General features: G+C 36.7%; 1 protein-coding gene across 7 annotated transcripts in view; it reads right to left on the reverse strand.

Annotated features, from left to right (window-relative positions):
* Positions 1 to 27,604, reverse strand: part of ANK3 (ankyrin 3) — a 624,902-nt gene that overhangs the window by 402,117 nt on the left and 195,181 nt on the right. The window lies entirely within an intron of this gene.

Genomic DNA, 27,604 nt, shown 5'->3' on the forward strand with positions numbered 1-27,604 from the left:
GGGTGTCCCATATGGCACAACCAGAGGCACTCACAACTAGAATATATAACTATGTACTGCGGGGCTTTGGGGAGAAGAAGAAAAGAAAAATATTGGCAACAGATCTTAGCACAGGTGTCAATCTTAAAAAAAAAAAAGACCGTAAATCATCTCACTATTTTCAGCTTGTTCTTCCTGTACACCTTTCCTTTTTCCTTAGAATACTCTAAATGTGGTCTTACGATCAAGACAAATGTAACTTTTTAAAGAAGTAGACAGTAACATCTTGTTATTTCCTTATCGGGTTTACAATTTATCCACAAAATTAAACAAAATCAGTGGTTTTCTACCTTAGGTACACAATAAAATCACCCGGGAAGATTTTTAAACATACCAATACCTGGGCCTCACCCCCCAATATTCTGACATAATTGGTAGATTGGGACCCTGGTATTGGCATTTTTTAAAAGCTCCCCAGGTATCCACCCATGTGATTCTGATGTATAACCAAAGCTGAGAACTTGGGCCCTATATTCCTTCCCTTAGGTTCAATAGCTAAGAAATTTCTCTCTTCTTCTGGACTTGTTCCATAGGTTTTCCGGAACCTTCCATTTATCCCTATTAAGATTTATCTCCTTAATCCACTTTCTTATATCTTGTTACAACATTTTTTGTTAGTCAATATATTTCCTGGTCTCCCAGATTTGGAAGGATGTGTAATTCAGAAGCACTTCATCTACATTTTATCTTGGCCACTGACAAAAATGGTGGCCAGGTAAAGGCCCAAGACAGAGTCTTGTGGCATGTTTTTATAAACCTCCCTGTCATCTTTAGATACAATCATTCAACTATTTACCATTCTCTCTCTTCCTAGCATTTTCCATCTTTTCCATAAGAAAATAAAGAATGATCTTATCAAACATACACTGAAATTCCCTGATCAATCAGGCTAGCAATCCTGTCAAAGGAGAAGCTAAGGAAGATCTCACAGGATAGAACTGCTTCATTTCATTCTCAGCTGTCACAGTTTAATAATGCTGCTTTAAAAAAACCAAATACCCAAGAATTTTCCAGATTTCTTTGAAACAGTTGATATTCTTTGCAAACATTTCACATTTTCAATTTTTTTTTCTGAGCTTAAATTTAATACAAACATAATAAAATAGAATTGACTCTTGCTCCTCTAGAAAAATCTTATATTTGTTTGGAGAGGAGCTCTACACGTCTGTACTGCTCCTCAGGGAGTGATGGCTTCCTTCCATCAAGAAGGCATTTTAATTCTTTGCTGAGAAACTCAAAATTCTTTCTTCTTTGCCAAGAAATGCACTCCACTTGAACTTTGAAATGGTCCAGAAACACAAGAAAGATTAGCGTTGTTTAACATGGAGAATTTATCTCCACGCTGTATTAAACTCTGCACCTTCCTTGTGGGGACTCTAGGCACACACATGAAGAAGAAACAGCTAAACGTCTACTGGGTGATGATAATGCTAGAGGTTGGGTGTTCTAATTGGTGCTTTTGTCACCATTTACTAGAACAACTTGTATCATGGACCTAATCAAGAGGTGAGCACAAAATGAATCACTTATTTGGGAAAGAAAAATTCTACGTATGAGAATACTGGGTTTTTTTTTCCTTCTGTCTTTACATTTTTAGCTGTAAACAGTTTTGTTCATTTTTGCTTTAAAACGTGATGCTTCAAAATAACAAATACTTTTTTCTTAGTAATTTTCTGGAAACCAGGTAATAATAGTGGACAAAGAAATAACCTGCTAATTATTCCAAGACTTCTGCTACAATTGCTCAAGGATTCATAAAGTCTTGTTTTCTGAGGGCAGTCTTTACAAGAGTCTTCTCTGACTAAAGCATCCTAAACGTTGTCTAACTAAAAGTGATCCACATGCACAGAGCACCCTGACATAATGTACTGAGGAACTACTGTTTGCCAGAATGTCTTTGACTGTTTCTCTCTTTAGCACATGAAAATGGAACATTTTTGTTCTATTTCTTGTCTTTAAAAACTTAGTATAATATGCTTAACTCCATTTGGTATCCCCAATGTCAAACTGCCTCATGGCAAATATTCAACAATAAAATTATAATACAAATGTCACTTATAATTTGGTTGCAATTTGTAGAATTAATTTTATATCCATGATACTTAAAAATGCAAATCTACACCCTAAACATTAACAAAATAAAATGCTTATAAGAACATTTCCTTCACCTGCTGCAGCTCATTCTCTATCTAGAAATCAATGAGTCACATCCTACATCTGTTAGGCTCTCCAGAGCAAATGGTGCAGAGCTCTATTTTACTTTCCTACCACGTTTCTATGGTAAACCAGATTCTCACGAGAAGTTCTTCATTTACTATTGAGAGCTGTGTAGGAGTTATACTAGTGAATTACAAAATTCCAAGAAGCGTTGGAAGGAATATTCTCTTTGGGTCTAACAAGGAAGAAATAGAATTTCTGGACTCTATGTGGGCCATGAAAACTCCTATGTACCATGCACAAAATTGCAGAGCAATATTTATGGTTTCCAAGCTACTTGGAATAACATAAATCTATATCTACCCATTCAATGTCCAGTGAAAAGGAATATGTTCCTGATCAGTCATCATTTACCGTGTCCATAAGGCAGGAAACTGTTGAGCGCAGAAGAAAGGAAAGACATTCCTCTGGAAGAATTCTGAGTCATAATTAAACCAAACTCAAATGAGCACAGGAGTGGGATCAGAGAGAGAGAGAAGCCAGGTGGCTTCTGCCACAGAGGCAAACACTCCTATTCTCAAACGATTTCTGAATATCTGGAATTCAATAGTAAAACCTGACAAAATGCGCTACAGCATTTTGGTCTACGGCTAGAAGAACCCCTAACAGGAACACAGTTTTCAACAGAAAATAAAAATAAGAAGACGTAGGGAAAGGGTTAGGGTATTTCATTGGGAAGAGTTAACATATGTGTAAAGTGAAGCTACTTTTCTGGCTATATTAGAATGCAAATACTAAATAGAGCTGGAAGTGACCCTAGAGATCATCTCATCTGAGTCGTTACATTATAGATGCCTTGTATTACTTTTTTAAACCAAAAATATTTTCCAGTAAGACGTAAAATATCTACACATACTGTTTCCTCATAGCAAGGAGAACATGTAATTAAAAGAAAAGGAAACCAGTTTAAAAGCAAAAACAAAAAATACTTTTATTTCTTGGAATTTTTTTGGACTTTATGAATACATAAAGTTGAGAAAAGCTCATAATTACAGACTCACAAATCAATGAAAAATAAATTGAATTCACATATACACAATGTTAAAATTAGTAGCTAAGACAAACTTAAAACAATTATATTTACAGATAAAGTAGAGAAAAATATTAAAAATTTTACATATTTATGTGATCTAACACCATACATACTTAGAATAGATAATGTCCATAAGGGTGTGGGGAAACTCTCATTTGCGAATTAAGCAAAAGAGATTTTTGTACATCATATTTCTGAAAGAAAAAGAAACAGCAATAATTTGGCTGCACACATATTTAAGTACGGCTATCTGATACTCTACAAATCTACACTTCAATTAAAAGAGCAAAACCACATTATAAAGATCAGACCATCTCTCTTCCTATTCCATTCCTATTGGTCCCCTAACCAATCTCTTGTTTACCATGGTTATCGATTCATCCACAAGGATATTCTAGCCTGGTTTCAAATCCTAGCCCTGCCACTTACTAGCTGGTTGAACTTTGGCAGATTTACTTTTCTTTAAAATGGAGCTAATGATGAGGTCAATATTAAGGTGAGAATAAATGAAATACCACCACTAAACTATTTCAACATGATACCTTACATGACTCAGTAAACACTGGTTAGTATTAGTATGTGCTGTATATTAATTAAATAAAAGATAATGCTAAAATGAAATACTAAGGCAGTCTAGACTTGATCAATACTCTTTTAAATATTTAATATTTCATATGTGGTCATCATCTTATATACTACTTTTAACTCACGTTGAACATGAGCTGAACATAGTATTTCTTTTACAATTGTGTAGTTTTACTAATATTTAAAAACTGGCTATCAACATATTGTCAATGAGTCACATCCTTTCATTTACAAGATTGGAAAATGAATCTGTGCCAATATAACTAATTCTCTCCCCTAATCAAGTGTGACACATACATGCAACTCAGGCATCACACCATTGAGCTTTACAAGCTAGATTGAATAGTCACAGATAAATTCTATGATAACCTATTTGTGCGTAATTTCTTTTTTTTTTTAAATTTTTTATTTTTCCCTTTTCTCCCCAAAGCTCCCTGGTACATAGTTGTATACTTTTAGTTGTGGGTCCTTCCAGTTGTGGCATGTGGGACACCACCTCAGCATGGCTTGATGAGCGGTGCCATGTCCATGCCCAGGATTCGAACCAGTGAAACCCTGGGCGGCCGAAGCAGAGTGCGTGAAATTAACCACTCAGCCATGGGGCCGGCCCCTGTGCGTAATTTCTTCCTTGAGCTCTTAACTTGAGAAAAGCCAACAGAAACCAAGAGAGACCAGAATCAGAGTTGAATACAGTTTTCCTTGTGTAGATAAGGAAATATTTATAATAATCCTTCATATTGGTATGCAAAGTACTTTGGATTTTCCTTGGTTTACCAATCAGTCAAGTCAGAAACAATCACAGAAATGATGGGATATGAAGCATTTGAGCTTCAAGAAACACACAACATCCTGGGGAAAATGTGCATTTTATAGTTCGATGCTGTTTAATTGGATAGGGAGTAGTTAGTTTGGGTAAGTGTATGGGCCTCAGCTGTTCAATTATACAATTGCAGAGTAGGCAAGCTGTGTTTGGTAAATTAAGTTAGATAATCATGACAATAAATAAACCACAATGATTTCTTGCAAGTCGATATTTTCTTCTACCATGCAATACTTCACATTTCCCAATTATATCAATGAAGTATCATGGTTGAGCAATTTCATAACCATTTTTCAGGAAAACAAAAACAAACCAGCAACACACAGTCTCCTAATACAAGGCCAGATAACGTCAGAATTAGTTGACTTAATAAGGAGAAGAGCACACTTTAGGAAGTTCAGAATTTGGGCTGCTGGAAGGCATCAATCAAGTGGCTGGACAGTGGCAATCACATGATCAACACTGACGTCGACCCGGGAACCACACCCACATCCCTCGTCCCCTCTGCAATCCTAACCTGACAAGAGAACAAAGAGCCACAGGGACCAGTAACTGGGAGCAGGAGAAAATGTAACAACACGGAATAGAGATGTATTTAATAATAAGGAAGTCAAAGAATAAGGTAGAATAATAACTATAAAAGAGTAAGATTGGCAGAGAGAATAAAACTTAAAAGTAAGGGGCCGACCCGGTGGAGCAGCAATAAAGTTGGCATGCTCCGCTTTGGCGGCCAGGGGTTTGCTGGTTTGGATCCCGGGTGTGGACCTATGCATCACTTATCAAGCCATGCTGAGGCAGGCATCCCACATATAAAAAAATGGAGGAAGATGGGCACAAATGTTAGCTCAGGGCCAATCTTCCTCAGCAAAAAGAGGAGGATTGGTCGTGGATGTTAGCTTAGGGCTAATCTTTCTCAAAAAAAAAAAATAAACTAAAAATTAAAAAGTTTTTAAAAAACCTTAAAAGTGAAGAAAATGTAGTGAGAAAGTTAAAAATAGCCACTCTTCTGCACACTTCCCAAACAAATCTTTCTTTTCATATCTTTTTCCTAATTTCTGCTCCTCTCACTTTCTGTGGCTTATTCTCTTTCATCTCCTCTGGCTCTTCCTATTTCTGAATGACACCGATTTTTTAAAAAATCATACTGAAATAATAACAATATAACAATGCTCTATGCTTATTTACATGTGTTATCACATCTAATACTTACAAAAAAAGACCTCAAATCACACCAGATAACTCCCACTGGCAAAATAAATAATGTAATTCACAACTTTAAATACAGAAAAATATAAAAAGCAAAATATAAACCACTCATTCCCTATCCCCAAAGGAAACACAGCCAACAGTTCTTGTGTATTGTTCTTGAAAGAAAAAAAGAAACCTAGATACACACATGTATGTATGTATGTGTATGTATAACCTTTTTGTTAGTGTTATTAATTTTAAATAAAAGCTATCATTCTGTATAAGCCGCTTAGCATCTTTCTGGTATCCACTTACTATTACATGCTGGAGATCTCCCCACGAAGATATATTTATACTTTTCAGTGGCTGGCTAGGAATCAACTGCATTGACGTAACATTTACTTAAAACCTTATAGGAAGAGAAAGTGTAAAAGACTATCCTTATACATTATCTTGGGAGCTTCTTTTTATGAGGATGTTCACTGGATAACTTTCTAACAGTTTAGTTATTCAAAGACTATCTACATTTTAACTATTAAAAAAACTAACAAATTGTATTCTAACAATGTTGGGATAACTTAAAACTCCCATCAATAGTATAAGAAACTACCAATTTTCCCATACTATGTATATATCAAAATATACTTTTTTACCCGTGGCCTGACCACAGGAAAGATTTTTGAAATACTGTACAAGAAAATATATATAGACACCAAATAAATAAGTCAGCTGAGATGGAAATGTGACTTATAAATACTGGTCAATACTGCTTTCATTAATGGTGCCACCTTACCCATACTAGAGCTCACCTGTACTACTAACAAAGGCTCTAGAGAGAAGAGTCACAAAGAGTAGTCAATAGAAGATGAATAATATTAGTATTTGATAAGGAGTCATTACCAACAAGAGCCCCTGCACTCTCAGAATTTCAGAGAAACTTAAAAAGTTTTAGAAAAGATGACTTAAGGTCTTCTCAGATCAAATGGCTTCTAATTCAGCATTTCAAGTCATGCTTATAAGAGATGTCAAATAACAGACTTGGAAAGAGGTCTTCAGAAGGTCAAGGCAGAGACTAATTGAACTGTCTTCAAGGAGATGTACACCATTAAGCAGCATTGCCGTTCTCCTGGCGATTATGGAGCAATGCTGAAATCTCAGGATAGCACTTTGGTATTGAGAGTCCTTATGCTATTATGTGAGACTAACTCAAGACAAGGAAGAATGTCCACTGGGAATTTATACCACCATATTGATTTTTCCAGTAACAACCAACCTTTAACCTAGACTTAAAATAAGTGATTTCATAAATACATAGAAACAAGCACAAAATATTGTGATGCTAAATAATCTACTGCATTCATTAGAATTCGGGAGAATCCCAGCATGTTGGGATAAAGGTTTCTGTGAGTAGACAAGTTCAGGAAATGCTTGATTAAATGAAGCTAAACCAAAGGCGCTTGTGTTTTTGTCTTCTGCAAGACTTCTTAGAGAAAAGTTCTGTGAGTCTCCAAGAGTGAGATATAGTTGCAGTGTTTTGCAAACTTATCAGCCCAATGAATATTTCTCCCCCTAACATACTCATTCATATCTTAAGGAACAGCATAGCTACTTTCAACAGAAATTGGGTCAGCCAATTAACTACACATTCCTTGAGGATGGGACTGCTCACATATTCCCTGGCACATGGTAGAAATTCACTAAATATTTGGTGAATGAATAACTTGTCATTATAAAATAGGAAAAGCTGAGATTTTAAAATTACCCCACATTTGTTAAATCACAGCATTCACTGCTGGTGAGGGCATTCTCTCTTTCACACTGTGCACATAAAGCTTCTGGAAAGCAACTTGAAAACCCTGATAACAGGAACAATAACCAGTTACCAAGCCTACAACATACCTTCCATGACTCCCCCATCCTCTCCACACACACAGCTAGCTGTAAGGTAGGTATTATTTAATGCGTAAGTAATAGAGTACACAATTGAGAATATTTTTAGCACAACTGAAGAATACTTAACGACACCGAATGCTCACAATACATGAATATGTGAATTTTCACAATGTAAGAATGCTCACAATGAACGCTCACAATATAATATCAAATAAAAAGAACAGGACACAAAACTGAATATAAAGCATGATTCCAGTTTTATACTACCCACAGACATGTCTATACACACCTGTAGACATTTGCACTCATATTTGAATGAAAACAATCTCTGTAAGGAAATGCCTAAAAAAGTGATTTTCATCTGAGTGGATGGGATTTCCAAGGATTTTCTTCGTGTTTTTATTTTCTACAGTTTTACTAATAACTACATTAAAAGCCTACATTTATTCATTTTATAAAGAAAACTAGGATACATATCTACTTTCCAATGCTTCAAAATTTCCAAATGCCTAAGTATTCTTTGTCTACATTTTAATTCTATATTCAAATACAAAAATGTAACTTCAGGGTTTTGTGTTTACTAACATGACTCAGAAAAAAAATTGAGGCAATAATGCTCTTGTCTCAAATGCGACCCTATCCCACAAAAGGGTGGGGTGACCCTTATCCTAAAATGTGAGCATGAAAGTCCCCTTAAGAAAGGCACCATTTTCCCATCATATTCACGTAGGACACTAGGTGCTGGACTTCACTGAATGAATGACTTCAGTGGCTTCTTAACCTCAAGCACACATGTGGGAGGAGAGGAGATTGGAGTATAAAAACCCAAGGATAAATGTGGACATCTTCTTGGGGTGTTTGTTTACCCAGGGGGGTGTGGGGGGTAACGGCTTGACACATTATCCTTCTATCAAAACAAATGCTGACTTACAATAGAACAGACTGCCAAGTTTACATGAACTACTAAAATAAGAGAAAAATTTCCAAAATTTCCAGAGGAATTTCCCACTTGCTGTAGTTGGGGACAGAGGTAAACTCGCTGCCCTTTAGGAGTTTATCAAAAAGTGTGGAAAGTGTAGGAAAGGGAGATACATACATACCCAGAGAGGATGGTGATACAGAAACTTCTTTACAGAGACAGTGCTCCTCCTGCACCTGCACCCCACTCCCCCAACACACACACAAGCACAAGCAGAGTAGAGATGTTTCGGGCACTCTACTGCAAGAGAGGAGGGCCAAAATTTCTGTAGATTGCTTACATCACTCTGTAGAGAAAGCAGCCAACAAGAGAGAGCGGCCTAAAGATGGCTTTCCTTCTCTCTGAAAGTGGGAAGGTCAGTGACAGGAGCAGCAGGTGAAATCAAATGAAACATACACTTCCCAGCTTTATATTAAAAACTTCAGGGATGTGCGATAGAATAGTAAGACTGGATTATTTCAGAATCTGTGAGTTTATACTTTGGCCACTAGCAATCATGGTCTTTCAAAGGACTTAGACCTTTTTCTTTTTTCCTTTCTTATTCCCTTTTTTCTGATTTCTTAAAATGCTTCTTTTGGTTAAGAAAGACTGTGACTTGGGGCTGGCCCCAGGGCTAAGTGGCTAAGTTTGCGTGCTCTGCTTCAGCTGCCCAGGGTTTCGCTGCTTTGGATCTGGGCGCAGACATAGCACGGCTCATCAGGGCATGCTGAGGCAGTGTCCCACATAGCACAACCAGAGGCATTCAGAACTAGAATCTACAACTATGTACTGGGGGTCTTGGGGGAAAAGAAGAAGGAAAACAAAAAAGGAAAAAAAGAAGAAGAAGAAAAAGATTCGCAACAGTTGTTAGCTCAGGTGCCAATCTTAAAAAAAAAAAAAGACAGACTATGACGTAAGAGGCTCTGTAGGATTTAGGGTTTTTCCCCCCCAGCATAAATTTAAAATCTAATTATTATGCACGGAATACTACTGTTTTAAAATATTCTGTGCTCATTTTGAAAGGAACATGTTTGTGTGTGTATTCATAGAAAAAATATATATACTTTTTTATAGCAGTTATTTCTAAATAGGGGAATATGGGAGATTTGTATTTTTTTATTTATATTTTTCTGCATTTAAATGTTTTTCTACAAAGTTTTTATATCTAAAATATCTAAAAAAGAAATTGTCCATCACATATATATATATCATATATCTATATAGTTTATGTAGATATATATACACATACATATATATAATCTAAATATTATTTTGTCAGATAACCTCAAACCTTCCTTGTCTTATCTACTGTGTGCAATTCAGCAGCTACCATTCAAATCCAATCAGAAACCCAAATAAAAAATTCAGGAGACGGCGGCAGAATTGACTCATTCGAAAGTACTGAAGTGCATACACCACTATATACTAACTCTCAAGGAAAATGAAAGCTTGGAGGCAAATCTTAACCTCTTTTTTAAAAAAGCAAATGGATTCCCCTGATAACTATAGCTAATGACTATAATCCTCATCGGAAAAACACACGTGGGATAAACCATGACAAGACATGCTTTACCACCTCTCCATTTTATATAAATCCAAGTTGAAAATAATAATCACACTGTAACTATGGTTACCAATTGTAGATAATAGTTGCATTTCCTGTTTACTGGGTTAGCTGTGCCCATCAATTTTGGCTTCTGTTTGTCACCTCAGCTGCACGGACACATTTTTGGTCTTATTTCAGAACTGACAACAGAACTCAAGTTTTACTCAAATTTTAAGTGAGAAAGTATCTTCGTTTCTGTATTATACACATTTTTTCTAGCTCAAACAAATGCATCTGAGAAACTGTTTTTAAAAAGGAAGCCACAGGGTTTAATTTTGAAATAGTTTATCAGCTCTGTAAACAAAACTCAGTTATGAAGTTTAGAACAATCTTTTTTCTCCTCAAAGGAGACAAAATGCTAGTAAGGATCGTCACTCCCAACTATGCACCGATGCATTTTCTCTAACCAGAGAGCCCGTCTCAAAGACTCTGGCCATATTCCACCAGCACGTCTGTCCTTCCTACCACCATATTTACTGTGGTCTCATGGCATGCAATTGCTTTTTTAAAAATCTGGTTCCCTGGTATTCAGGAAGCACTGAAGACACTCACAGCATGCCAACAGCTACTCCAGCGGAACCTATAAGCAGCAGCTTTAAAAGTAAGCGTTTATAATCCCAAACGTCCCATCTCTGACCACTGTGCAGAAAAGAAAACAACTAAAGGAAATTCTCATTAAATCAAAGCACCAGGACTGGACAGAAATCACATCTGAATGGTTTTTTGTTGTTGTGTTAATAATATTTTGTCCTCAGTTGTGAGGCCAAAAGCTAAGAGAAATAACATGATACTTAGACATTTGTTATGCATTTGGTAGCAAGGACCTCAGAACAAAAGAATAAATAAAACATTTTTTAGAGGATTTGAATAGAGAAAAGAAGAACAATGGAGTTCTAGATTTGCTCTCCAAGATAGTTTTCATAATGGAGAGAGAAGAAGGTAGCAGAGTTGAAAGAACAACAGGAGTAACCTTAAGACCCATCAAAATTCAAAATATATGACAGCCTACACACGATTTGATCATGTAAATTGTACACATGGGGATGAACAGTAATGTAATTTCTCCAGGCATTGCTAATTATGACATCCTCTTTAAACGATTTTGATTTGTTTAAGAAACAATGAAAAGGGGGCAGAAATTGTTTTGTCCCAACTAACAAAAAACTTCATATAAAACTATAGGCTCCTAAGGGTCATTTCTCTATTTTAAACTATCTTACGCAATGCCAAAAATTAAATCTAGACACTCACCATATGCTTTTGATGAAGTTTAAGGGGGCAATTTCCAAAACTGTAGCTCTGCTCCAGTGGTGAGAATACTAGATTTATACTCAAAAAGTCTGGATCTGAATCCGGGCTCTGTTATTTACAGGCTCTATCAACCTGAACCAGTCAATGAACATCTGGAGATCCAGTTCTTTCATCTGTAAAATGAGGTCCTCACTTAAAAATTAAATTAGATTACGGATGCAAAATGAAAAATAATCATACCTTTTCCAACTCTAGTTGGAAACTTAATATTACCATGAATGGAGAGGAATTTTTTTCTTCTAAATTAATATGAAAGGTTGTTTATGAGCATCTTTCTGCTTCAAGATTGCTAAAGCTCAAAAGGAAATGAGGCCTGCAAACAATTTTTCAGAACACCCACCAAGAAGGTCACTTCTATTTAAACGAAGCCCCTTTATAAAGCATATGCAATTCCACAATTCTGCATGCCACAGAAAATTACTACTTAAAATACACATTTTAATTTCAAGGGGGGGGCGGGGGTGGGTGGGTAACAGAGGACCTTTGATAAAAATAAACTTTTCCCCCTGGAGACTTCATAATTATGGGATTTAATTTGCAAGGAATAAATGTGGCAACAAATGAGAAGCATAAGGGGAATGGCCAATTTCTGTCTGAATAAAGGAAAGATCACAATGCTCAACTGGAACTGGAACAAGACCTTACAAGGCCAAATCTCTGAATTAAATGAATGAGCAGCAAAATTCCACAAGGAAAATACATAAAAGAATCACAGAAACCACTTTTCTGTACTATTAGGTCCTGAATTACGTTCTAACTTCTAAAGAAAAAAAGATCTTGAGACACAAAGTACAGGTGAATGCAAAGCATGATTCAAGTACACGCATGCACACACACACACACACACACACACACCAGGCAGGATGAAGACGAGCAGAAAATATGAAGTGTTACAGGGCTGTTACAACCAATAAGAGCAGTGAGATACTGAATGCTGGCTCCAGTTTGGTCACTTTGAAAGAAAAAAATGCATGAATGTAGAAAGCTCTTAGAAAGTCCAGGAAACCCCCACATAAAAATTACCAAAATGAGAAAAGAGGTCAGCAAAAATGATGGTAGAAATGGTGTTGGGAAAACTGGAGAGCCACATGTAAAAGAATGAAAACATACCATTATTTTATGCCATTCACAGAAATAAACTCAAAATGGATCAAAGACTTGAAACCAAAAAACTTCTAAAAGAAAATATAGGCAGTACGCTCTTTGACACTGGCCTTAAAAGGGTCTTTTCGAACACTCTATTTTCTTGAACAAAGGAAACAAAAGAAAAAATAAACAAGTGGGACTTCATCAGATTAGAGAGCTTCTACAAGGCAAGGGAAACCAGGATTGAAACAAAAAGAAAACCCACCAACTGGGAGAAAAATTTGCAAATCATATATCCAACAATGGGTTAATCTCCATAATATATATACAGAACTCACACAACTCAACAAAAAAATCAAACAACCCAATCAAAAAATAGGAAGAGGATATGAACAGACATTTCTCCAAAGAAGATACACAGATGGCCAATAAGCACATGAAAAGATGCTCAACATCACTGATCATCAGGGAAATGCAAATCAAAACTACACTAAGCTATCACCTTACACCCGTTAGAATGGCTATAATAACCAAGACAAAAAATAACAAATGTTAGAGAGGTTGTGGAGAAAGGGAACCCTCAAACTCTGCTGATAGGAATGCAAACTGGTGCAGCCACTATGGAAAACAGTATGGAGGTTTCTCAAAAAACTAAAAATAGAAATACCATATAACCCAGCCATCCCACTACCCGGTATCTGTCCAAAGAACCTGAAACCAACCATTAAAAGAGACTTATGTACCCCTATGTTCATTGCAGAATTATTCACAATAGTCAAGATGTGGAAGCAACCTAAGTGACCATCGACTGATAACTGGAGAAAGAGGATGTGGTATATATATACAATGGAATACTACTCAGCCATAAAAAAGACAAAAATTGTCCCATCCACAACAACATGGATGGACCTTGAGGGTATTATGTTAAGCGAAATAAGACAGACAAACACTGTATGATTTCACTCATATGTGGAAGGTAAACAAACACATGGACAAAGAGAACTCTTTAGTGGTTACCAGGGGGAAGAGAGGTGGGTACAAAGGGTGAAGGGGCTCATTTATATTGTGACTGACAAATAATAATGTACAACTGAAATTTCACAATATTGTAAACTATCATAACCTCAATAAAAAAATAAATAAAAACTAAAAAAAAAAAATGGTGGTAGAATCACTCTGAGAACCATTTAGGGAAGTCTAAGTGTATGTCTCCATTCTTTGCATAGTATGAAAACCAGATTAAGAAAGAGGTTGAAAATGGACGAGTTGAAGCAGTTTCATGCAATCTGTAATTATCCCACAGGAAGGACATTCCAGGATAATATGAAGGCAGGTAAAGTTGTAAAGTTTAAAATTCATACTTGATAATTATGTAAGAAATCAACTATCACTACCCACCAAGTAAGATTTTCTTTTAACGAGAAAAAAGATACAAGTCTTCATTTGGGGAAAGAAATTGAAATTAATAATGAATTTATTCTCCTCCCCAAGAGACAAATTACTCTCCTATGATATAACATTTAGGACAGGAGATCTTCCTAAGAGTCCCTCTGTCAAACAGCCAACACTCAACCTTTTTAGCAAATGAACCTGGAAAGGTCATTAGTCTGAACTAATGGGGTCCTTTCATGGTCCTATTAAAAGTTCAAATTCAAAATATTAGAGGGTTGCCATTTCTCATATTTTCTGATTCTCTTCATAACAGTGTCACATTTTCAGCAATGCAAAAAAAATTCTGTAGTTATATTAGTAGGTTATATGATAGAGGATTTTATACAGTGGTTAAAAAAAAAACGAATGGCATGAAGAGTGACTAATTGGACTTGGTGAAATTATCATTATAGCTCTATGTTTCAAATCGGACACGAAGACTTAAAGATAATTGACAGAATAAATGACAATTCTTTCAAGTGCATATAGATCATTTTTAATATGAGCAAATCATTTCTGAGAGTAAAAAATTGTAGAAGGATGTAAGTTTCTGATACTTTAAAATACCTTGGCAAATAATCATTAGTCTAATAAGTGTAAAGAAGGTGAGAGGAGAAAATGATGTTTTTGAGCTAATCATTGTCATTGATGGAAGCACTCTTGTTAAAAGAAGCAAAACTTAATATATTTCATTAACACAAGTCACGGAAACCCAAATGTTAGTGGTTAAGAGCACAGACGTTAGGGTCAGAAGACCTGGGTGACAACTTGTCTGACAATTTCCTCATGTATAAAATAAGGGTTACCATACCTGCCTCATAGGGTTGTTATGAAATCTGAATAGGGTAGCACAGGAAACTGTTCTTGGCACATGAAAACGGTGGTGGTTGTTTTTATTATTATCAATATTGTTGATTTTCAGAAAAGGCAGCTATTCCTAATTACCTGTATTAACAAAATATCTCTAGATATATGCACTAAGGCCGTTTCCAATACTTATTTTATTCACCAATTTTTAACAATTTGAACTAAAATTGTGATTGGTTGTACTAGGAATTGGTTGAAATTCAAGTAAAAAAACATAATCATGGCAACTGAACAACTTTTCCTCTTAAAAAATAAAAGTCTATATGACTGCTTCATTTCTGTGTTTTGAGAGTTTTAGAAACCATAGGACCATAGGACCAAAATACAGAATTATATATCAGCTAAATGTTTTTCTAAGTCATCAAGTGAAATATATTTCCTTACTACAAGGCAACAGTGGAACTGAACAGCTACAAAGAGGTGGGGACACTCCTATTTAAACATTTTTTTTTTTTTTTTTTTTTTTGCGGAGGAAGATTAGCTCTGAGCTAACGCCTGTGCCAATCTTCCTCTATTTTGTATGTGGGTGGTCACTACAGCATGGCTGATGAGTGGTGTGGGTCCATGCCCATGATCTGAACCTGGGCCACTGAAGTGGAGCACACCAAACTTAAGCACTAGGCCATGAGGCCAGCCCCTTTAACTGTCTTTTTTTAATAGATTGGTGACTTATATGGTTACCTTGCCAATTACGTTCATCAAAATCATGCCCTTCGAGGCTCAGTTCACATACAATTATCTCCCTGAAGCCTTCTAATATACAGCCAAAATAAACCTCCAGGACTTCTTAACACTTTTAATTACTTAACTACACATTGGCTTGTTTTCAACTTTTGTACAACAAGTCTTTTTCCTTTGTAAGTTTCCTGAGGGGGGGCGGGGCCTGGTCTTGTTTATCTTTAATTTCTTCCACTATATTATATATGGTAACTAGTACATTTGGAGGTGAGCCGTAAATAAGAAAAGATGGTAGGCACAGCCTGGGTGAAATAAAACTATTGCTTAGGAAATGTGGCTACTTTTGAGCACTGATGCACCAGTAATGGTTAGATGAGTAGAGACAAGGAGGGGTCAAGGATTACTCCCAGGGTTCCGACATGAACACCCGAGTCATTACTGAAGTAGAAGAATTCTAGAGAAGAGCAGATTTGGGGGACTATGATGAGCTTACGCTCATGCTCAGTTTGAAACGGCCATGAGCGCTCAGGATCTATTAGGTTTACAAGTAGGAATCATCAGCATTTTAAAAGGGCATCTAAAACCACAGGAACATATCAACTCACAGAGAGAGAATGTTCAGAAGGGAGAGAAGAGAGTGAAACTTAAAAGAATTAACATCTAAGGGGCAAGATTACAAAGTAACCCAATTTATTGCCCAGAGATCTGGCAACATTCAACTCCAATCAGAAGAATGAAGGCAAGGACAAGGAGAGAGCTGAAACAGTGATTGTCATTCCACAAAATCCAAATCAATATACTTGAGCACCTACCATTAATTCAAAAATTCAGCAAATATGTGATAAGCATATTGCTAGAAATTGGAAATACAGTAATAAAATAGAGTTAATATAAGATGATGAACATGGATATAAGGCAGGAGAAAGGTGATCACAGGGAGCTCCCTGGTCAGCCAGGTTGGCAGTCAGTGCTTTTGGGTGATCTGTCCCTGAACGACAGATGATAACTACAATCTGATGATATCGGCCAAGACGGCCATCAACTATTTCCCAAAACCCTATGCAAACTCTGATAATAATGGCCTTTCCAGGTAAATTTTCCTTTGAACAGAAAACAGTTGACAAAAGTTTTGGTTCTATTCATATGTCTCATAAATTATCGTGTTGATTTATACATCATTGATATTGTGCAGATTTGGTTGGTTGGAAGCAGTTTTCCTCAACTGGACTGTCAATGAATTCTCTGACAATGATGCTTCTGGACTCCCAAGCTAAGCAACAGATTTTTAGATGCTAATGATCTCAGTTAGATCCTGCTGTTTTGTGAAGCTTTGCCAGAGTAACCATCCAATCTCCCTGGTTATTCATCCTTAACTATGAAATTTTCATTTAAAGGTTGCTCAAACTGACCTTAATAAGCCTGAACAATATATTATTTGCCAAAGAGTAGCAAGGAGTACTTCACTGCTAAATGCTGATCCTTCTACCTGCCTATGTTCACTCCCAAGTTATCATGATGAAGATTTTTGGAAATTCTATATAAAAACTGGTATAAGGCAAATTAGCACATTTTTAAAGTGATTTCCTCATATCTTTTAGCATGACCAGCATCAAGCCCTCTAGTCAAAGTCATGTCTTACGTTCTGCTGCCTGGCTATTGAGAGAAATTCCATAGTTCCTATTGGCTACAAACACAAACCACATATTTGAAGCTCACATTAAACCTGAGAGCAGGGGCCAGATCTGTGGCCAAGTGGTTATAGTTCTGCACAGTCTGCTTTGGCAGCCCAGGTTTGCAGGTTCAGATCCTGGGCGCAGACCTACTCCACTCATCATCCATGCTGTGGAGGCATCCCATGTACAAAATAGAGGAATACTGGCATGGATGTTAGCTCAGGGCAAATCTTCCTCACGAAAAACAAAAAAACCCAAAAAACCGAAGAGCAAAACCCACCACACTATACTTCTGTTTGCATCCTAGCACAGACACCAAAACCTATGCTCTTTATCACCAATGAGCGGCAAAGACCTAGGGGTTCCCCAGATCTTGGGTTTATAGTACACACTCATTGAATGAAATTCCCTAAAGAAAGCATGTACTAGAAGCAATAGTGGACACTGCTATGAAATCTTGGCATTGTTCAAAATATAAAAGTCAGATTAAAGTCCTGGTACCGCTCTCCTTCTCTGTTCTTCAATTCTCTTATTTCCTCCTACTCCCCATATTGCTCCCTTCATTCTGAAAAGTAATGCCTTCTGTCATCTCCTGTTGTTCCTTAATTCCCGACTCCCACCCGTAAGCCTTGCTCTCATGTTGCTCCCTCTGATTCAAATGGTGAAGCTCTACCTGCCCAACGATAATCACAGGATGTTGGAACCCAAAGCATCTGCACCATCACCCTTCCAAACCTCTCCTTTATAATAGAGAACATTAGGTTCCAGCGAGATTAAGCAAATTGTCTGAGGTCAACGAACTGGTTCCTGGCAGAACCCAGATCTCCTAATTCCCAAGCTATAGGTACACCCAAGTCTTTCCTTCATCTAGTTCCCAACCATCTGAAAATCTTCATCAGATCTGCAAGTGTTCTCCGAAACTTAATCAGAATAACCACAACTACCTTATACCAAACATCTAAGAAATCTTCTACTAAAGTAAAAAATACTCATGATTTTATCCAAGACACTCTGATCCCAAGAAAAAGAAAAAAGAAACACAACAGATTATGTCACAGAACCATGCTCATCGAGACAAACTGAAGAATGAATCACAAGATTATCCTAAATTTTAGTATCAAGGAAGGACGCACGATAGCCACGTATTTCTAGTGCTTGACATGGATGTGTCAGGGCTAAGCTGTTAGTTACATTATCTTGTTTGATCATTCTAATAGTTTATAATAAGTATTTTTTTCTCTATTTTGTCGATGAATAAACTGAAACTTGAATAAACAAGAAATGTTAGGAAGTGGCCGAGCTGGGATTTGAAATGAGGTCTGTTTGACTCCAGGGCCTAGTCTTTCAATCACCCTAAATGCCATTTTTCCTGGGGGAAAAGTATGAAAAGTCATGATTCACAGTAAGCAAAGTGCCTTCTCCCTGTAATCTCCCTATTGAAAAAGTTAATTCTGAAAACGAAAACACCTAAGTAACATTTCCAAAATATTTTTACACGTAGGGTCCCATACAATCTTCACCGAATATATAGCAACAGCATCCCGCATATAAGTTTGTCAACAACAATCTGTCCCTTTCCACTCCATGCCCATTTTCTCCTTTCTTCATGCTCACGTTCCTTCAAAGACAACTTTCTGCATGGTGAGAAATAAGATGAAACAGAGCTTTGATTCAATGGGCTTCGTTCAGTTCTTGTTGTATGCTTACAAGAGATAACTGGCAGTTTTTTTCTCTTTTTTCTTTGTTTTTATATCAATGTGTTATAGCAATTTGAAAATAACACAGAATAAATTTTGTATGGCTCTGTTTTTAATGATATAATAGTTTTTCAAGTCTAGATGCTTTCCCATTGATTTCTCTCTCCAGCCCCCAGGAACTATTATGGATACCTTCTAACCATGGACCCAGGTCAACTGCACACACTGTATGCTTGTCTATACCCCTGGCAGAGAATTTAGGAAAAGACAGAAGAGAATTTGTAATTATTCATGCCAGGGCTTAGGCCAAAAGGGCCTGTAGAGACTTGTAAAATATATATATTATATACTATGTATATATGTGTATGTATATAGTAGGACAAAACCATGTCCAGGTACTGGCCCACATTTTACAGACAGACACTCAAAGTGACTAAGAGACTAAGCAAGCAATAATAAAGTACAGCTAAAATTCATCACCAATGGTGCTAAATAGGGAGGTATTACAGATGTATAAGACATTCAACAGAGATGTAAGAGGGGCAGATTCAGAAAACAGATCACAAGGAACTAAAAGTCAGAGCAAATGGAGAATAATGAGAAACAACTACAGGTGACATCTGTGACAGCCGGGATTATGAAGCAAAGGACACAATGAGAGTGAGGCTTTATCAAGTTAATTAATCAAAGAGGAAAGCCAGTCTAAGAGATTCACTATTCAAATCTTCAAATGCAACTGGGGAAATCTGAATGGATAGGTATTAGATGATATCAATGAATTATTTTATACAAAATGATGGTTTTAAAAAAAATGTTTTAAATCCTTATCTATTAGTGAAACATACGAAAGTATTTATGGGTGAAATAATATGCTGCTTGGGGTTTGCTTTAAAGTACTCCAACAATAAATAAATAAATAAATAAGTAAATAAATGAGTAGACAGCGTGTGATGGGAGAGACAAAGGAACCAAAGGTGGCAATGAATCGATAATTGATACCCTGGATGATTGGTAAGCAGTAGTTCATCACATTATTTTCTTTTAAAAAAAATCTAGGTTGTTCATTATCAGAGAAAATTAAGTAGAAAGCTTAGGTAACACACATAAAAGAGCAACAGGAATGTTTAAACAAGCTGAAAGGACTACGTTCATTTCCCCCGATGACAGACTCAGTATTACCATCACGCAAATAAAAACACAAAATCCAAGCAACTTCCAACTCCCACACAGTGAGCCACAGAATTTCGAATTTCGATTTCTAACTCTGAGTTAAACTTTTCAGAAATTACTGCATGGTTATATTTAACAATTAATTTTGATGACGCCAATGTTACTTTCCCCTTTATACAGGGAAAATAACGGTTTTTTGAAACTATACACATACATACACGTGTGTGTATGTTTTCGCATTTGTAAAAAGGACACTTACTTAACTATATCATTGATATAGTTAAATCTGGTGTTATACACCATGACAATCACCAGAGAAAAACAAAAAGTCACTAATTTCAGAAAAGTAGTATGGCAGAAAGAGCACTGGAATAAATGAAGAATTACGAGACGTAAGTAATCATGCTGGATTACTATGTAATCTCTTATTATGTAAATTCAGGCAAGTCACTCAACTCTTGAGTCCCAGTTTCATCATCTGTACTATGACTGGATTCTATTCCATGCCACCCAAGATTTCCTTGGTTCTAACATCTCACAGGCTGAAATCTGTTTCTCCCCATCCCTACACCTGTTCAGGAACCCAGTGCTCACCACAGATTATGACACTTCCAATTTTAGGAAGCCTCTAGGTCTCAAAAAATCTGACTAATGGAATAGCAAATAGAAGTCTATTTCTGGCCTTTCTTGTAGGATGTGAATGGAGCCATGCAAACAGGCAGGGAATCTGAGAATTATGTCCCAGTCACGTGGAAGGGATTATCCTCAGGGAAGAGTGTAACGATGTGCTCAGTTGTGTGACTGAGATTTGTATAAGAGCGTGCTAGGGATGACAACAAAGGACACAACACCTCTGGGGAAGATGGAGAGAGGCAGGCAGGTGGGGAAGATACTGCTGCAAAATCACCCCAGAGCACAGCTCTCCTGGGTGGATTAGCTGTCCCCACTGAGTGCTCCCACAGTCCATGAACAAATCTCTGCACTTTTTGATCTGTGATGATTTATAATTAGCTGTGTGAGCTGTTGGGGCAGAGCCTGTGGCTTTCCGATTCATGGTGTGTCTCCAACATTCAGAGCAGCGCCTGGTATTCTCGACTTGCATTTGCCGGGAGAGTAATGATAACATAGGAGGCATGGATAATATGAACATGACTGGCACGGTGAGAACATTCCACCTAAGGCAGCTGCAAATTTTAAGCAGTACATTTAAAAATTTGCTTTTGGATACGAAAAAGGGAGGGGATTGGGAAAGTAATAATTAAGAGAGAATAAAGGAAGATGACGACGAGTTGGCAAAATGAAGGAGAAAAAAGAAGAAACCAATGCAGCAGGAAGGGGGCTCTTGAAGAAAGACAGCCTAGTCAGCGATTGAAAAGTAAAACCTAACTCAAAAAGAATGGAATATCATATCTTGTAGGCTGATGCTCCACGTGCCAGGTGTGCAAACTGGCAAGAGCTTTGCCCACACACTAGCGGCAGTATCTCTGAACAGGAATTCCCTGGCAGTGATGCAAATACAGGCAATGGGAAGAATAATTACTTAATCCTCACTTACACTCTAATTAACAAAAAGAATAGCAAACAAGAGTTGCTTATCAGTTTTAAATAAAAGAGTAAAGCCTCAATTAAAATTTATGGTTATTAGTAATAAAAATATGATCAAATTGTATAAGCATATTTGAATTTCAAACTTGGATTTTATTCTGGAATCCATCTGTGGTCAATGCTTTATTCTTAAAATATTCCAAGCCACGGACTGTTAAGACAAAATTCCTTAACAATATATATTAAAACAAACTAAATTAGTAACTTCTCTTATTGATTTATTCATGCAAACACAAAGAAAGAAATGTCTCTCCCCAACTTTTGGTAGCACACACAGTAGTACAATGTTTAAAAGATATTTTTCAAAATAGAACAAAATAGCTACATGGTAAATGTTAGTCTGTATTATTACTTATAGTCTTATAAGTCATTTTTTGCTAACATTTCATGCTATTTATGCTAAATACTAAATTTTTAAGCTGACGAGCCCCATGGTTTTCTTCCCAAATTTAATAATGCAAACATATTATTTGTCCTAAAAGTTAGAGCTATGAGCAGTTGGAGGGAAAAAGAAGACCTAATTCTTTAGAGAGGGGGGAAAAACTAAACTATATAATGAGAAATCTATACTGTAAGTTTTTTGAAGACATTGTGTATTTTACTCATCCTGGAATACCAAGAATACCTAGTATTGAGCATATCACCTAGAATCTCCCAATATGTTGTACTGAAAGAAAAGAAACAAGTAGGTAAAGTAATCAAAGCAAAAAGTAAGACATTTCAGAAGCAGTCTTCAAAAGTAAATCAAATATCTCAGATAACCATCTTGGCCCAACTCTTCATTAATCAAAGACTAAAGCAAAGGAGTTTCCCTACACCCAGAAAGAATAAACCAAACAAAACAGAGAAGACACGAACAATAGTTGAGCATCATAGATGACAGGACCTTTTATAAATTAATTGTGATTTTCCAATTTTAGTGTACAGAAGACGCATTGGGGGGCACAGGGAGGAATACTTGGTAAAATGCATAGCTCCAGCCAAGAAATTCTGACTTGAAAAGCATATTTGGTGAACCCCAAGAATCTCTGGATATTGGATTTAGGATATGCATTTTGAATAAATTCCCCAGATAATTCTGATGCTGTTGGTTCGTAGGTTATCCTTTGGAGACCTCGGGCATCTAATCAAAATTTCTTCTTATGCAGTGAGAAAAATCATACCTAGGAACAGAATTCAGGTTGAGTGTTTTTTCTACTACACCAAAAGAAAGTAAGGTACAAGAAAAAAAAAAAAAAAGAGGGATAGGAGGGAGTAGAGAATTAGAAACAAGTTTTAAAGTGTTTGATTATATGAGATAGATACCATCTGGATTTTCTTTGTGTATCAGCTAATTAAGGTGTTTGCCAAAAGTCAGTTTGAGAAACTCCCTTAGGCCAAGCTTTTTTTGCATGTCAAAGAATAAGTGCTTGCTCAAGTTTACACACGTTGTAGAAGACGAGTGGGAAGGCGAGGGGCAAAGAAGCCTGCGGTGAAAGTCTGTAGTGCCATAAATCCATCAGCCAGGTAAGAATAAGATGCACTCAAAAGATGTTGAGAAACGTTTAACAATTTTTTGTAACAGTTTATTGGCATATAATTCAGCCATTTAAAATGTACAACTCAATAGTTTTGTATAGTCACAAAATTGTGCAACATCACCACAATTAATCTTAGAACATTTATCACCCCAAAAGAAAGCCCACACCTATTAGTAAACACCTCCAGTCTCTCCCTCCCCACCCCCAGCCCTAGGTAACCATGAATCTACTTTCTGTCTCTACAGATTTCTCTCTTCTGGATATTTCCTACAAATGGACTACTACAATATGTTGGCCTTCTGTGTCTGGCTTCTTTTACTTAGCATAAGTTTTCAAGGTTCATCCACTTTGTAGCATATAGCATGTACTTCGTTCCTTTTTATTGCTGAAAAATGTATTTTTAAACCAAATGTTTAAAAAGAATTCTTATAAAAGCTTTATTTATTCATGTATCAGACTAATACATCACATGCTAAAGACTAAGTTGTTTACATCAAAGAGCTGATCCTATCTGATATGATTTGACATTACCAAACATATTCTTGGCAATTTTTGCTCATATCTATGAATAGACTCCAACAAGAAATGGATACTATATACTGTATAGTTATACTGACAAAATGCATTTAATAATTTATCCTAGGCAAAATTATAGCACTTTCATTTTAAGTGTTTACCTCTGAAACAAATGACAATTTCTACAATGGTCATAGTCTACAATCTAAAGAAACGTGTAGTCTAAAAGGGGCAAACAACGTAAATGTGAATAATAGTACTTCAAACCTAAATATAAATGTGCAGTTACCCCTTGCTGACTATCCACTAAGAGCAATAGCTTCACTGAGATGCAGGGAGTTTAATCATTGATATCACAAGATATAAATTCTGAAAGGACAGGAACGTTTTACTTGTTCATAGATAATGTCTCAAGCACCCAGGACTCAAAGCCAATGCACTCAAATAAAATATTAGTTTTTGTTATTAGTAATTATGTTACATGTTATATATTGTATGTTATTATATTAGTTATTATGAATGTAAGTTTTTAAAATAACATTCTTATGAAAAGAGATTATACTAATTTTAGGAGTACTAAAAAACAGAAAAATCAGATTAAAAATTATCTGTGGTCACACAACCCAGAGAAAAGCCACAGCTAATATTTAACACATTTCCTTTTAGCCTTTTCTGTGAATAAACAGGTCTATTAACCGTGTACTGTGCATGTAGTTCAAGCACATTTCACCATTGCTTTTCAATAGAATTTATATATATAATTAAAATGGCCTTTATTAATTTCACGGACAATATTTTTGCAACCATACTCACATGATCTTATTTATAATACGTATGATATAGAGTATATACACTGGGTCCAGAGGAAAGCATCTTCTTGCAAATGAAATAAATACCAGCTTTTAAAAAAAAAATGTAATCATACCTTCTAAGAACAAACTTTCTTCATATGTAGAAAACAAAACACAACCCTCCTATAATCTGGAGCTATGCTCATATGTACCAAACAGGGCAAAAACATTCTTGCCTAGATTTATTCATCGGGGCCCAGGGCACAGTAAACCAAGGTGACCTTAGCAAGATTTGCTTTAGTAGTCCCAGCTCCTCCTTTCTCTGACCTTTCCCTCCTTGTGCCCACCCCAGCCTTCCCCTCTGGCCCCCACTGCCTTCTACTAGTCTTCCGTACTGAAATCAGAAAGGGTACATAGGATGAGCCTGGGCTGGAGGCAGCAGCCTGGACTACTTACTAGTCACAGTTCCAGCACTTTAGATGAATTCATTTTATTATTCAAAGCACAACTGTCTCAGCTATCAAAATGAAAGCTCTACACCAGTGCTTCTCAGAGTCTTGTCCAGATAAGCATCATCTAAAAACTCTTTGGCACATTCCCAGGGTCTTCCCCAGTCCTACTGAACCAGAAATTCAGGTTGAAGCCAGCAAATTTGTTTTAATGTGCATCATGCTTCTGATGCACGATCGAGTTTAACAACCACTGCTCTAGACTTCCTCAGAACTCCTGCACCTCCTCTTCTACCCTCACGATGAACTGTTGTCCTGCCTTCCTACTTCTCTCAGAAAAGTCAAGCAAAGAGGACTTGCGTAGACTTGGAACCACACAACCACCCACCCACGGACATTTGCAGCCACATACCCTGCCTTATCCATGACCTTTCCAAAGCTAGTTCCTCCCCTTGTGCACCTGGTCCTATCCTCTCTCCTACTCAAGAACATCACTTCACTAATCCTTTCTTCTCTTTTATGCATCAATATGTTTTCCTCAACTGGATCATTATTATTAGCATACTAACTTGCTGCTATTTTTCCCATCCTGAAAAAAAATCCCCCTTGACCTCCACTTCCCTTATTACCTACTGCCACCATTTTTTAAAACTGAGATATGATTAACATAAAATACATAGAATCTAAGTGTTCAGGTTAATAAATTTTGATAATTATTTAAACCCACGTAAGCAACACCCAAAACAAATTATAAAGCATCTCCATCACTCAAGAAAGTTCCTTCCTGCCCCTTTTCAATCAATTCCACTTCACCCACTCAGGCCACCAATGATCTGATTTATAGAACTAAGAATAATTTTGCCTGTTCTACAACTTCTCAGAAATGGAATCATACAGAATGTACTCTTTTGTTTCCGGGTTCCTGTGCTCAGTATAATGCATTTGGTATTCACCTATGTTGTTGCGTGGTATCCATTGTTTATTCCTTTTTATTTTTTATTGCTCAGTAGAATTCCATTATATGAATACACTATACTGTTTATCCATTCACCTGTCAGTGGACATTTGGACTGGTTCAAGTCTTTTAAAATTATGACTAGAGCTGCAACAAACATTCATATATAAGTCTTTTTAGAGACAGATTTGTGCTTGACAAAGAAACACATATAGCGAGGGAACGTGGGTTGCGTGTCCTGAATAAATCATCTGTTAATAAGTTTCAAACTCAGCAAAATGCAGAAAGACGTCTCTACTAAAGACACTAAACTTTTCAATCAAAAACCCTGCCACTATGAATGCAAAACTAAGTAAGAGTTTTAAAATGTTTGCGAGAAATGTATGACTCATTTCTTTATATCTAAATACTACGCCAAACATTCTTTCTATTCCTTTCTATCCTTGCCCTAATGACACTTTATGCCTACTGTGTCTAGGACTAGATGTAAAAAGGAATTGCTCCAGCCTTCAAGGAACTTTTGGTAGAGTTGAGGAAATTAAGACAGGAAAGATAATGGAGTGAGTTATCTTAAGTGCAAGAATAAAAATATGTCCAAGGAACAATGCTGCCCAAGAAAAGACTGATCAAATGACTGAGATACAGTGAGGTGTAGTGACTAAGAGCACAGATCCAAGTGGCAGACTCTCTAAGGTCAAATCCCAGTGTCACTGCTTACTGTCTGAGTCCCTGGGCAGGTTGTTTCATCTCTCTGTGCCTCGGTTTCCTCATCTATAAGACAGAGATATAATAGTGCCCACCTCACAGTGTTTTTGTCCAGCTTAATGTGTATAAAGCACTTAGAATAGTATTTGGCAGGTACATAGTAAGCCCACATTATATATTAGCTATTATTATCATCATCATCATCATCACCACCACCACCACCACTACATCCTCTTCCTCAATTCTCTTGGGGATGTGAAAGGAGTAGAAGACTTTTGAGGTCTTTAAAAGGGGATAATGATTGAGCTGAGTCATAAAGAATAAGTAAATGAAACAGCATGAACACAGCCACTATTGTATGTTTGGGGGAGAATATAAGAAAAGCTAACTGAAATGCAAGTTTTAAAGATGAGGGTACCAGGCAAGGCAGGGTATGAAATGAGGCTAAAGAGGTAGCTTTCGAAGATCCCGGGATGGCATGGTAAGGAATTTCACTTGACAAAGGGGAAGTGCTGACTGTAAGTAGGAAACATCATGAACAGATAACTTTGGGAAATTGACTTAGTAAATGTGAAGAAGAAATTGCAAGAGGGAGCAGCATGGGTGGAGATGGAGAGATCAATTAAAAGACAACACTCATGACCAGAAATAACAAGAGCCCAAAGTGAGGTGGTAGCAACATGGAAAGGAGAAGGAGGAGGACAGACCAAGAGAAGATAATGAAGAAGAATCAACAGAATTTGGTTACTAATTGATTGAGTGGTTAAAGGCAACTCCTTGGGTTTTAGGTTAAATAACTTGCCAAATTGGA

Source organism: Equus asinus, chromosome 2, assembly GCF_041296235.1.
Source record: "Equus asinus isolate D_3611 breed Donkey chromosome 2, EquAss-T2T_v2, whole genome shotgun sequence".
NCBI lineage: Eukaryota > Metazoa > Chordata > Mammalia > Perissodactyla > Equidae > Equus > Equus asinus.